The 12,123-nt window shown below is 38.5% G+C and overlaps 1 protein-coding gene across 1 annotated transcript in view; it reads right to left on the bottom strand.

Moving 5' to 3' along the window:
* mvb12bb (multivesicular body subunit 12Bb) overlaps positions 1-12,123 on the bottom strand; it is a 75,096-nt gene that overhangs the window by 35,319 nt on the left and 27,654 nt on the right. The gene's annotated exons all lie outside the window — the stretch shown is intronic.

Genomic DNA, 12,123 nt, shown 5'->3' with positions numbered 1-12,123 from the left:
GAGAACTGTTGTAACTATTAACCGACTCGAGAGAGAACTGCAATGTACTGCTGAAGACTCGAGAACTACTACCATCGGAACACTGTTATATTTCCAATACCTTTTATTTGTTATACTTTATGCGGTAACACTTTATTTTACAGTGTCCTTGTTACATATGCTACATGTACTTACCATAGTAATAACAACTAAGCATGCAACTAATCCTTAACCAAACCCTAATCCCACCCTAACCTTATACTAAGTACATGTTTTTAATTACTATTACTCAGTACTTAAATATACACCGATCAGGCATACCATTTGGCATAACATAACAAGTGAAGTGAATAACACGGATTATCTCTTCATCACGGCACCTGTTAGTGGGTGGGATATATTAGGCAGCAAGTGAACATTTTGTCCTCAATGTTTATGTGTTAGAAGCAGGAAAAATTGGGCAAATGTAAGGATTTGAGCAAGTTTCACAAGGGCCAAATTGTGATGATTAGACGAGTGGGTCAGAGCATCTCCAAAACTGCAGCTCTTGTGGGGTGTTCCCGGTCTGCAGTGGTCAGTATCTATCAAAAGTGGTCCAAGGAAGGAACAGTGGTGAACCAGCGACAGGGCGGCCAAGGCTCCTTGATGAATGCGGGGAGCAAAGGCTGGCCCGTGTGATCCGATCAAACAAATGAGCTACTGTAGCTCAAATTGCTCAAGAAGTCAATGCTGGTTCTGATAGAAAGGTGTCAGAATACACAGTTCATCGCAGTTTGTTGCGAATGGGAACAAACAAGTTAGATCCATGGAGGCCCCACCTCGGAACTTACAGGACTTAAAAGATCTGCTGCTAACATCTTGGAGCCAGATACCACAGCACACCTTCAGGGGTCTAGTGGAGTCCACACCTTGACGGGTCAGGGCTGTTTTGGCAGCAAAAAGGGGACCAACACAATATTAGGTCATAATGTTATGCCTGATCAGTGTATAATTACACTGTAACAATGACACCTTAAAGGGGCACTTCAGCGGTGGGAAGATGAATGTGTATTTAAACTGGGTCATTTATGTAGTAGAAATGTGAAATTATTTTTGAATTTGGTGCCTTCTAGACCGAGAAAAGACGATGTATTTTTGTCTCATGTGGATGAAAGACAACAACTCCCAGAATGCACTTGCTTCACTGCCCTACGAGGCCACTCCCAAAGACACGGCTACTGGTTATCACTTGCCCACCATGACACCGCCCCACCATCGTTTTGATATTCATAGTAATAAAACAATTTCGTTCAGTTAGAGAACAGACACTACAATTAAAAACTGAACGTGTCTTTTCAATAAAGTGTGAGTGAGCCGAACGAAAGTCACGACACAAATGCAGATTTCATTCGTCACGAGAGCGAAGAGTTGAGCAGAGCTGATGTAAGCGCGGCAGTCATTCACGGCGCGTGTCCAGCCTGCCGCATTATCAGATCATGCCTATGGAAGCTTAAAGCTACACTGTGTAACTTTTTAGTTTATTCTTAGCTAAAAACACTTAGTTCTTTCAAAAATATATGTGCTCATTAATGTATATTTACTTCTTCCAAGTAATAAAGTATTCTCGAAAGTTTATAATATGCCACTGAAAATACATACGGGTAAGGGGTTCGACTGCGGGTCGCCATGTTGCCCCTCCATCTTGAAAGTACATTAGCCAAAGAGGGACATACCCGTAAATTCAAGCTTCGCCTTTCGCGTTTTAACACTCAATGGCATCGTGTCGAATATGGACGAGGTCGAACTGGAAGCCATGTTAATCTTGGACTAAATCGGCCACCGTAGGAGTTAAAACGAAATCGGAATTGAGAGGAACAGAAACTAAAATTCTCTGGATGGTCATATACCTTTGCACCACTAGATGGGGGAAAATATCACACAGTGTAGCTTTAACTTTCATAGGAATTAATATTAAAGTTGAAACACTCACTTTGCTCCGCACTGCTCAGTTATGAATGCCCGAGCCGAGCGGCAGCGGCTATGCGCATTTACATTCTGTGAGTGAGATTCCACCCATATGGGCGGGTTGATAACATGCGGAACAGCTCCCTCTACTGGCTGTAGTCTATAGCCTCTGGCCAGAAAATCCTCTGATGACGCAAAATGACGATATTTGCGTCATCGGAGGATTTTTTCCAGAAATGTCTCAGGGACATGAGGGGGGAAAGTACGATAATTCGAAAAAACTACTGGGTTTCTACTGATACAAAGCTTAATGCTAAATTGCTGAAGTAACCCTTTAAAGTAAAGTGTAACCCTTTATGTTTTTCAGCACATCAGTAATACACAGTTAGCATCTCTCTCTCTCTCTCTCTCTCTCTCTCTCTCTCTCTCTATCTCTCTCACCTCATCAGTCCAAGAAATGTGTCTGTGGTTAGGTTACTAGAGTCACCCTGCGTGAACAGCTAAAGTGTTGGACTTTTTCATTTTCTTGGAGTATCACACTGGATTCCTTTTATACCATAGGAGTGCCAATGAATATAATAATGTTATGGTAACAATGCTAAAAACATTCTGCAAACCAAACTATCTGATCAAAATCCAACCAACAATTCACAATAATAAAATGTGATGAATATAACTATGTAAATAACAACAGTAGTAGTAGTAGTAATAATAAATAATATTTATAAATAATAATAATAATATAATTATTAATAATAATAATAATACTAAAAATAAAAAAATATTATTATTATTAATTAAATATTTTATATTTTATAATACAATGCTTGTATTTAAATATACTAAATAGACTAAACTAAATCTAAAATACTTTAAATTTTAAAATGAACAACACTACTACTACTACTACAACTACTACAAAAACAACATTTATAACATATTCTACATATACTATATTCTACATTAAGACAAAAAAAAAAAAAAAACCTTTTGCATATAAACTAAAGAAGCCTCTGCTGGTCTCAAGTCAAACTGCTTAACCATATCAAAGTTTTGGGGAAGAGCAAAAATAGCGTGCGCTGCACTTCATGGACAGTTTGAACTTGCTCTCCTCATCAATCAGGCGCTGGTGAATTACACTCTCTGACTCACTCACGGGAATCAATAAATTCAGTGCCGCGCTGCCTGAGTCTCTCTGCATCAGGAGCGCTGCATAATTCTGCTTTAGACATGCTTTGAAGACCAAATGAGCATCTCCAACAGGTTACAGGATGCATCAGATGCATTAAAGTCAGACGGAGTCATGTTTGGAAGAAGATTAGGAGCAAAGTGACACCGCCAAGGGGAGTAAGATGTCATTTAGGCGGCGGGAGAATCTAGAGTTTGAGAGTAAGTTAGGAAGCTAAGTGCAGAAGTGGATGTTGGAAAAGCTTCTGAAATGTGATATCAATGCAAAGCAGGAGATGCCTAGATGTTGAAAATGGAGGAGGGATATTTCTGAAATAACTAGATGAAATGGTTGAAGTGCCTGGGCCGGGCAAAGTATATGCAAATGCAAATCTGGTTGGTTACTTTGTGGTAGAAATCCGCTATGCAAAGGCAAATGCCAAATTAGCAAAACACAGTCATCTATCGTTTCTGGAAACACTTTTTTTTTTTTAAGTCAAACACTCTGTCCACCAGAGATCAACTGTACATATTCATCCGAATAAATGAATGGAAATTGTGGGTCAGCTCAAGTTTTCAACTCACGGGTAAACTGAAGACAGGTCTGCCGTGAGTGGCTACTCTGCATTTCTATCAGGTGTGATGAGATAAATAAATGCAGTAATTTCTATCAGGGGCAATAAAACATGCTTCCTGACAGCCTGTGGTATTTATGAACTGAAGCCTGCAACTCAGATTTATTTCTCTCGATGGGGCCGACTTCTCCCTGTTCATCTGCATCAGCATTTGCCCGTGTTCAATTCGGCCCAATGGTGAATTTTTAAAAGGTTGGCATCAATCTTGTGGAACCGATTGCCACATTTAATGAAGACTTCCCTTCGTTTGCAAAGGTTGACTCGAACGCAGGGGGGAGAGAAAGCCGGGGACATGGCTCTACGCGCATCCAGACATTTCACAAACAGCCATAAACTGAAAGGAGATGGTCCGGATGCTCTTTCGTCGAAACTGGCCTCAACTACCCCAGCCACTGGAGCAAGCCAAAACAATAGCGAATGATACAGAGCGATACAGAAAATGGAAATGAGATATATTCAGTGAAAAGCCTGTTTACGACACACAAATCTATTTGGACGTAAAACATCACCAATTTGATAAGGTCAAAAAAGAGATAAGAGTTGGTATTTAGAAAAGTGACCATCTTAAGATTATCTAACATCTTGTATGTTTAAAATATGGTATTTATATAGAGCAACTTATTGTGCCAGTGTTAAAGCACCCATCTCCAAAACTTTTTGTCTCTGAGCCACCTCTCAAAAAGTGAAATAAAATGTATGCTTGAATCAATATAAGTTGCAGGAGCAAGCGTTTTCCTATCTTCAGAGCTGTCAAACAGTCTAACCATACTCAATCCCAATTCTCTGCTTTTAACATTTTAGGGTACATTGGGTTCGGGTAGCATATGGCATATCAATTACACATCTAATTCTTAAAATATAAACATGGCTACATAATCAACGGCAGCGCGAGGCTTGCATTACGTTGGCCACTGGAGTTTTGAGTACAATTAATCATCATTCAAACCCATCAGAGCCACAGTGACACAAATCCCAATTTTGAATATCTAATTATACCATAATACCTCCCAGAATTAAAACAGAACTGGGATTAGGATGTAAACAATTGCAACATTTAGCTTGCACACAACAACATGCCTTTAAAAGAAAGGGAGAAAGCCTCAAACGGTTTCTGTATCTTATGACATTTTAGATGTTCAACACTCTCCACTTAGATCTGGGGATGCCAACGAGGCCAAGAAAGACCGGAGTCTGAAGACAGACGAAGGTCTCGAGACACAAACAGAGGACAGCTGATGGTCGATTCCTAATGAGGCCAAATGGAAGACAAGTGGACACAAAGACAAGCGCTCAAGAATATCACAATGCCTGGTAGGTGGAGGAAGAGGCTTGACTTGGGATGAAGGACTGGACAAATTAGAGGAGACAGGCACATACGAGCCGCGTAGGTAGACTAAAAGACTGAATTGTGCTCAGACTAACACTAATGATGAAACACAATTTCATGTGCTTTAAAACTGTTGCATGAACCAGGGCTGCCACAGTGTTTACAGGCAGAGCAAAATTACAGCCCGGAAAATTTCGAGGAGGCTCGTAAAGGAGCCAATTAGTCAGAGTAATCTCAATATCAAAAGCCCAATCCCACATGCAGGAATCTCCACGGGTGGCTGATGAGAAACTCAAGAAGGCATCAGCGTAGAAGCGGAAGCACGAGTCCGTCTCGGGGAGGAGACGTCTAGAACATCTGTCACACTGTGGACAAATTTGCCAAAGCCTTCGGTGAGGCAAAGACTGGGATACAAACTATATATAAAAATAATACGCCGCGAACTGAGAGGAATCTGGAAGCCGGTGTTTTGACACTCATCCGAGATCCTCGATGACAACACCTCAGCGCTCGCTCCGAGCAGGCAGCCCACACAACCTACGGCTTGTAGACAGCTGCTTTCTGCAGTGGCGGCTTTCCCGCTTGTCATTACCCCACTTAAAGTTCCATGTCAGTTGTGGAGAAGGAAGAATCTTGAAGAATTCCGCAGCGGAATATGGGAGTGTAGAATCTCTAAAGAGCCACAGATCTTTGCTGATGATTCTATTGTTTGTGGCACTGCTCAGTTTGAGTTTACTTGATGTGTATGGAAATTTGCACGCTTTTTAGGGCTTTCCAGGAAAGGGAACACAGAAAAGTGTCTGGAAAACACATTTGAGGATGGTGTCACAACAGATCTTGTAGAGGGCCTGCCTTCCACGAGAACTGGTAGATCAGCCATTGTTAGGAGAGCTGATGTTGAGTAGGTGACACGGAGGTCACCGAAACCAACAAAGAGCGGAAACATTGACACCCGTCCATCAGTTCTACTTTTACGCTGCATTATTATTATTTTTTTTATTATCACCTTTGTCTTTGCTTTTTTTTTTTAGATCACAACTTTAATTTTTGTAATCTTGGCAATAGATGAGTTAACTAAAATAAAATACACTTTTACTTGAGATCTTTAATTATAAAATTAACTTTTTTTTTAAATGGAATAAAATAAAATACAATTTTAATAGTAGACCCAATAGCAGTGTTTAATACACAGGCCAGTTTACAACTAAAAGATACAATCAATAAATGATATACTGATCGTGTACTAATGGTTTGTTCAACATTTGTTCATGATTAACCATTGTTTATTGAGATAATGATACTAAATCTATGTATAGTCATGTTTTGTTCATCATTAACTCATAACTTATAAGTGACTTATAACTGAATGTTATTATAAAGTGTTACCACCTTTTTGAAGTAATGTTTTAAAGTTCTTGCAAAGCTGCCAGTGTGGCTGTATATTTACTGACCTCTAGTAGTGAATCAGTGGAGTGAATCATGGGACAGCATAAAAAATATCCCCCTGCTCACAATGGGGAATATGCTTGACCTTTACATTTATATTGTTCAGCTTTTGGATATAAAAACTTTCCCTGCCTTACTGTATATGGCCCTATCATTCAGAAAGAAATGCCTGAAACCTTGATTCTATGAAGAAAAAGAGAAACCGAAATATTAGCACAAGGCAACTTTATGTTCTCTGACAATCTAGAGGTCAGATATCAGAGCGAGAGATGACACTTTTATCAGGACGACAAATGGCACCAAAGAGGGAAGAAAAAGATCTGCTGTAGACTTTAAAGAGCTCACCCTGAAGAACAACAGCCCTGAAATCTATGGTTCGGGAACTGGATTGACTGGGCCTAGTTTGAATGAAATGGGGGTCACAAAGTTGACACCAGTCAATTTGATGCCAGATATAATATTCAGAGTACAATGCTATCACCTAAAGAATAAGACTATCAGTAATAATACAATGTTGCACATTTTATGTTCATAAGCATTATAATAAATTAGAGGTCGACCGATTCATCGGTTTGGAACAATCGGTTATCGGCAAAAATCCATTTGTAACATTAGGTTAATAAATGCAGTGGAAGTATTGTTCATTGTTAGTATGTTAATTTCAACATTAAATTGAGTTTGAATTTTTATTTTTATCTGTTAACCTTGGTTAATGCACAACAAACTAACATGAATGATCAAGGTACAGTTGTATTGCTCATATTAATACATGCTGTAAAAATGTATATTGCATAATGCTTGTAGTTCATGTAAGCTAATAGATCCTTGTCAAATGGGACTTGCAAAGTGTTACCTATGAAATTTACATGCATGTTTCTAGGTTATAGCCAAAGAAACACATTTGACCTGTAATATTTTAATGTTTAAATATTTTGTTGAAGAATTTGTTCTGTTAGAACTTCTCATTTTAAAATATTAATATTCATATTTATATTTGTTTTTAATTTAGCACATTTTCATGGATCAGTACTGCTTTTTATTTTATTCATTGTAATAAAGTTCATCACTGTTTTACTTGTTATGTTTTTGTAATCCAGTATCCATTTTAAAAACTATCGGTTGATTTATCGATATGCATTTAATCTCAATGAAAAAGTGGAGAAATGGGGGGAAAAACACATTCATGGAAATGCTTTGAAATTTCAAACAGGCAGCAAGGGAAACTGAGATTTGAACAACTTTACACTCAGTAGTCTGCAAACACAGTGATTAGTGTCCTTGTAGCCTGAGGCAAAAAGGTTTATTTGCAGAACCACCAGAATTCAAAGTTAAAGGGGTCATTAAACATTTATTCCTTATTGACTATGTTTAAAACATCTTTCCTATAACTGTAAAAGGCATTTAAATTTGAGGGCGTCTTAAAAGAGTCATACAAAACAGTAAACATTGATGGGCCCGCAGAGTTTGTGTGAAATGAGGCGAGAGCAGCATTAAACCTTGTAATGCGACACGTGCACCCAGGCTTCCTATTCTAAAGCCACTATTATGCCAATTTTGAAAACATATTCTCATGCTTTTAATACCATTTTTGGTTCATCACAGAGGGGAAAAAGTATATTACATATTTGATTTTGAATAAATTAAATAAAATCCTAAAAATACCAATCAAATCATTTGGTGGACTATATTTAACACATTTTTAATGACTTTGGCTTACTTAGGTATTATTTATTAATTATTGCTGTCAAATCTATTAATTATGTATAATTTTAGGTATTTTGTTATGTGCTTTTGTCGTTGTCATTGCACTGATGTTGGACAAAAGGCCTGGATGGCAGTCTTCGCTCTAATTCATCATAAAGGTGTTCTATCGGGTTGAGGTCAGGACTCTGTGCAGGCCAGTCAAGTTCCTCTACACCAAACTCACTCATCCACGTATTTATGGACATTGCTTTGTGCACTGGTGCGCAGTCATGTTGGAACAGGAAGGGGCCATCCCCAAACTGTTCCCACAAAGCTGGGAGCATGAAACTGTCCAAAATGTCTTGGTATGCTGAAGCATTAAGAGTTTCTTTCACTGGAACTAAGGGGCCAAGCCCAACCCCTGAAAAACAACCCCAGACCATAATGCCCCCTCCACCAAACTTTACACTTGGCACAATGCAGTCAGGCAAGTACTGCCAAACCCATCGGATTGCCAGACAGAGAAGGGTGTTTCGTCACTCAAGTCCAGTGGCGGTGTGCTTTACGCCACTGCATCCAACGCTTAGCATTGCGCTTGGTGATGTAAGGATTGGATGCAGCTGCTCGGCCATGGAAACCCATTCCATGAATCTCTCTATGCACTGTTCTTGAGCTAATCTGAAGCCACACAAAGTTTGACAAGGCACCATTTATAATTATTGTAAGGTAAGTTTTTTATCTACTATCATCTACTTAAATTTTTTTTTGCTTTGTTTCAATTATCGAAAATAACTAAATTAATAATAAAAAAAAAAATAGTTTTAGTTTACCATAACAACATTGTGTCACAGCCTTGAACATGATTTGCTACATTCTATTGTTAGCCAGAAGTGGTATTAAACTTTTAGAAAGGACTATAAATTAACTCAAAGCTAATGGACATGGACTAAAAGCCACAAAAGTGTTAATCTGTAGCAAATACGTACAATTCAAGTGGAAGCTAGCCGGAAAACATCTTCAATAAAGCACCTGGTTACCTCTTGTGCCTTTTAACCAAGTTCTTTTTCACAGATTCACAGATTGCAGTTGGACATTCACACAGACTTAAGAGCATGAAAAGTAATAACACCAAAGTGCACAGTCTGTGATCACAGCAGGTATCGGAGTGGGGAGGCGTGGATCCTCGCTTGGAGGTACAATTTATTATTCTCCAACTTGAAAAGTGGCTTCAAAAGAGTGAAGAATTAACAGGGTGAGACGGAAGTGTGTGAAAGTGTGGGACTGGATGTAGGATGACTCAGAGACATCAAACGCTTCTTCCCTATAGCTGCCCCTTCCAAAAAAATACACAGCACAAAGGGCTTTATTCAAGCCACAAATCCACGTTATAGGTTTCAGAGGTTGGTCTTGTGCAAAGGTTCAAAGAGCAAAACTTCAGACAATATTTCAAGTGGAGCCCACTGTAAAATCTTATGCTCATCGCTGGATGAAAGCAAACAATGATCACAGAGAATTTATGTGAGAATTGGCATAAAAGTCAGATTCAACACCATATTTAATTTGAAGTGAACAAAACTGAAGGAAAAAGATAAAGTTCTTTAAATGTTGTACAGAACTGTTGGCTAACTGTGTGTTTGATCATTCACCTGACGATACACTGAAAATGTGTTTTGTTCACTGAAATTTGTAGAAAGACAAAAGTCAGAGTTCAGAGCCCTCCCCTCGGACAGCACGTCTCATTTTTTGTAAGAGTGAACTCGTGAATTACAGATGCAATGGAAATGAAATACAGATGAAATACAGATGCATTACTCCAGTCTTCTGTCTAGACAGAAAATATGTTGAAATATTTTTTTTTTCATTTACAATAAAAATTAGGGATGGGCAACAGTGGTCGAGTAATCGAGTACTCGAACGTAACAGCGATCATCGATCATGAGAACGATGATCGCCCTGACTTTAAAAAAAAATATTTGTCTCTTTTTTATTGGTTATTGCGTCATTTTGCGCGGTACCGGAGGTCTGATTGGTTAGCGTTATACAGCACGCCTCCTGACCGCGGCGAAATAAAGTGAAACTGAGGCGTGCAGCACTGCAGTGATGTCTGGAATCACTGTGATCATTAAATGGTTAGTGCAAGATGTGCAGCGCCAATGAGAACACGATGGAAATAGAATGCTGTAAACTGTGCTTAGTTCCCCATGTATCAGCTGATCCATAGAGAAACTAGCGAGAACACTCAGACTAGCGCGTGAAGTTCATGTGCGCATTCGCGTCCTTTTCTGCAGATGCACGTTGTAAGATTACTTTTATGTTGTCTATATCTGATTAATCTAATATAAGAAGCGTTTGGTTGAGCTTAATAAGCTAGCAAAGCGCAACGCTCAAACGCATATTTCATGCTCGACATGATGGTTTAGAGACAGTCATATTCTTTTAGATAGGCTATTTCTTTCTCAGAATCTTTGATATTAGTAATGCAGCAGTGCTATACTGTTCTCATATTTTTTAACAGTAGGCTAGACCTAGTTTATTTAAAGTTGTTTTTCGTTATGAGTTTGAAAACGCGCAGTGATGTCTGTAAACGCTTCGATCATGAATAATACAATTAAGTGCATTATGTGCAGAGTCAATCTGTCAAAGCATTATAATGAGAACACGATTTTAATAAAATGTTGTTTCTGTGTGCTTTCGTTGTCCGTGTATCAGCGTTGTTAAGGGAAGAGCGAATACAAAATGTTCCGTTTCAAACCCTTCGCCTGTCAAATCTAGCACGCTGAAGTTCACGTGCGCATTCACGTCCTTTTGTGTTGATTTAGGCCTATGTCGTAATAGGTTCATAATAATCTTCATATTAAAATTGATATAGGGTGCGTTTGGTTGAGTTTATTAACCAGCTAGCAAGCTCTGCAGGGTGGTGTTATTTCACAGTTTCAGCTCAAAGGCAATGCTCGATATTACTGTCCATGGAGCGGACCTGTTTACATTTCACTGCCAGTTGTATATTGTGTATATAACTGTGTATGTGACAAATAAAACTCTTGAATCTTGAATCTACTGACTAGATTATTTGAGACGGTGATTTTATAAAGATGTTTGTTTTTCAAAGACATTAATGCATCATAATCTAGCAGTTATTTTTTGTTTTATATGTTCATGTTTTCATATACCTGTTTTCATGTCACGTTTGTATTTGTCAACAACCATTTTCATAACAGTATTTTCATTATCTCAATGACGGACATGCCCCGCCCCCTGCACATGCCCCGCCCCCGAGTACTCGAGTACTCGTTTTTGAGACCTACCGATGATCGAAATGAGAAATTGACAAAAATGCCCATCCCTAATAAAAATAGCAAAGTTGCATGTACAAAATACAATCATATTGTACAATTACTTTCAAATATATATGAATTCAGTTTAAAGCACTTTCATAATTGAATAATAAAAAAGAAAAATGTGCATCGCCTTCTTGCTCTACCCAAAGTGATTTGAACGCACTGACTGACATCACAAATATAACTTCACAACTTGTACAACAAACTTCCCAGGAGGATTTGAGTGCACCAAAAGGCTCTTTGAAAGGAATGGCGTACAAAATTATGCTGCTTTTCCAGCATAAATACAAATAAAGATACGTTTAAAATGGCAGATGAGGGGATTATTATGAATAAACACATACTTCAGTCAATACCTAAAAGTATCAAGGGTTTCAAAGTTACCAAATATTTGTGTGTGCTATGCATTTATTGTGCATTAATTAAGCATATTTTTATGTTTATTGCTATCTCACTGATATAGCTTAGCAACATGCTAACAACAAAATGTATTGAAATCAATTAATCAGTCCAATTTGTGTGGCGAACAGAGTTGCTGCCTATGTAGGGTGTTCCAGATCAGTCACTTTCGGTTCCATGGTTCTTTAGATGATGACTAGGTTTT

This window comes from Gobio gobio (genome assembly GCF_949357685.1).
Source record: "Gobio gobio genome assembly, chromosome: 10".
NCBI lineage: Eukaryota > Metazoa > Chordata > Actinopteri > Cypriniformes > Gobionidae > Gobio > Gobio gobio.
The sequence above is the reverse complement of the archived record's forward strand: the minus strand, read 5'-3'. Positions and strand labels throughout refer to the sequence as shown.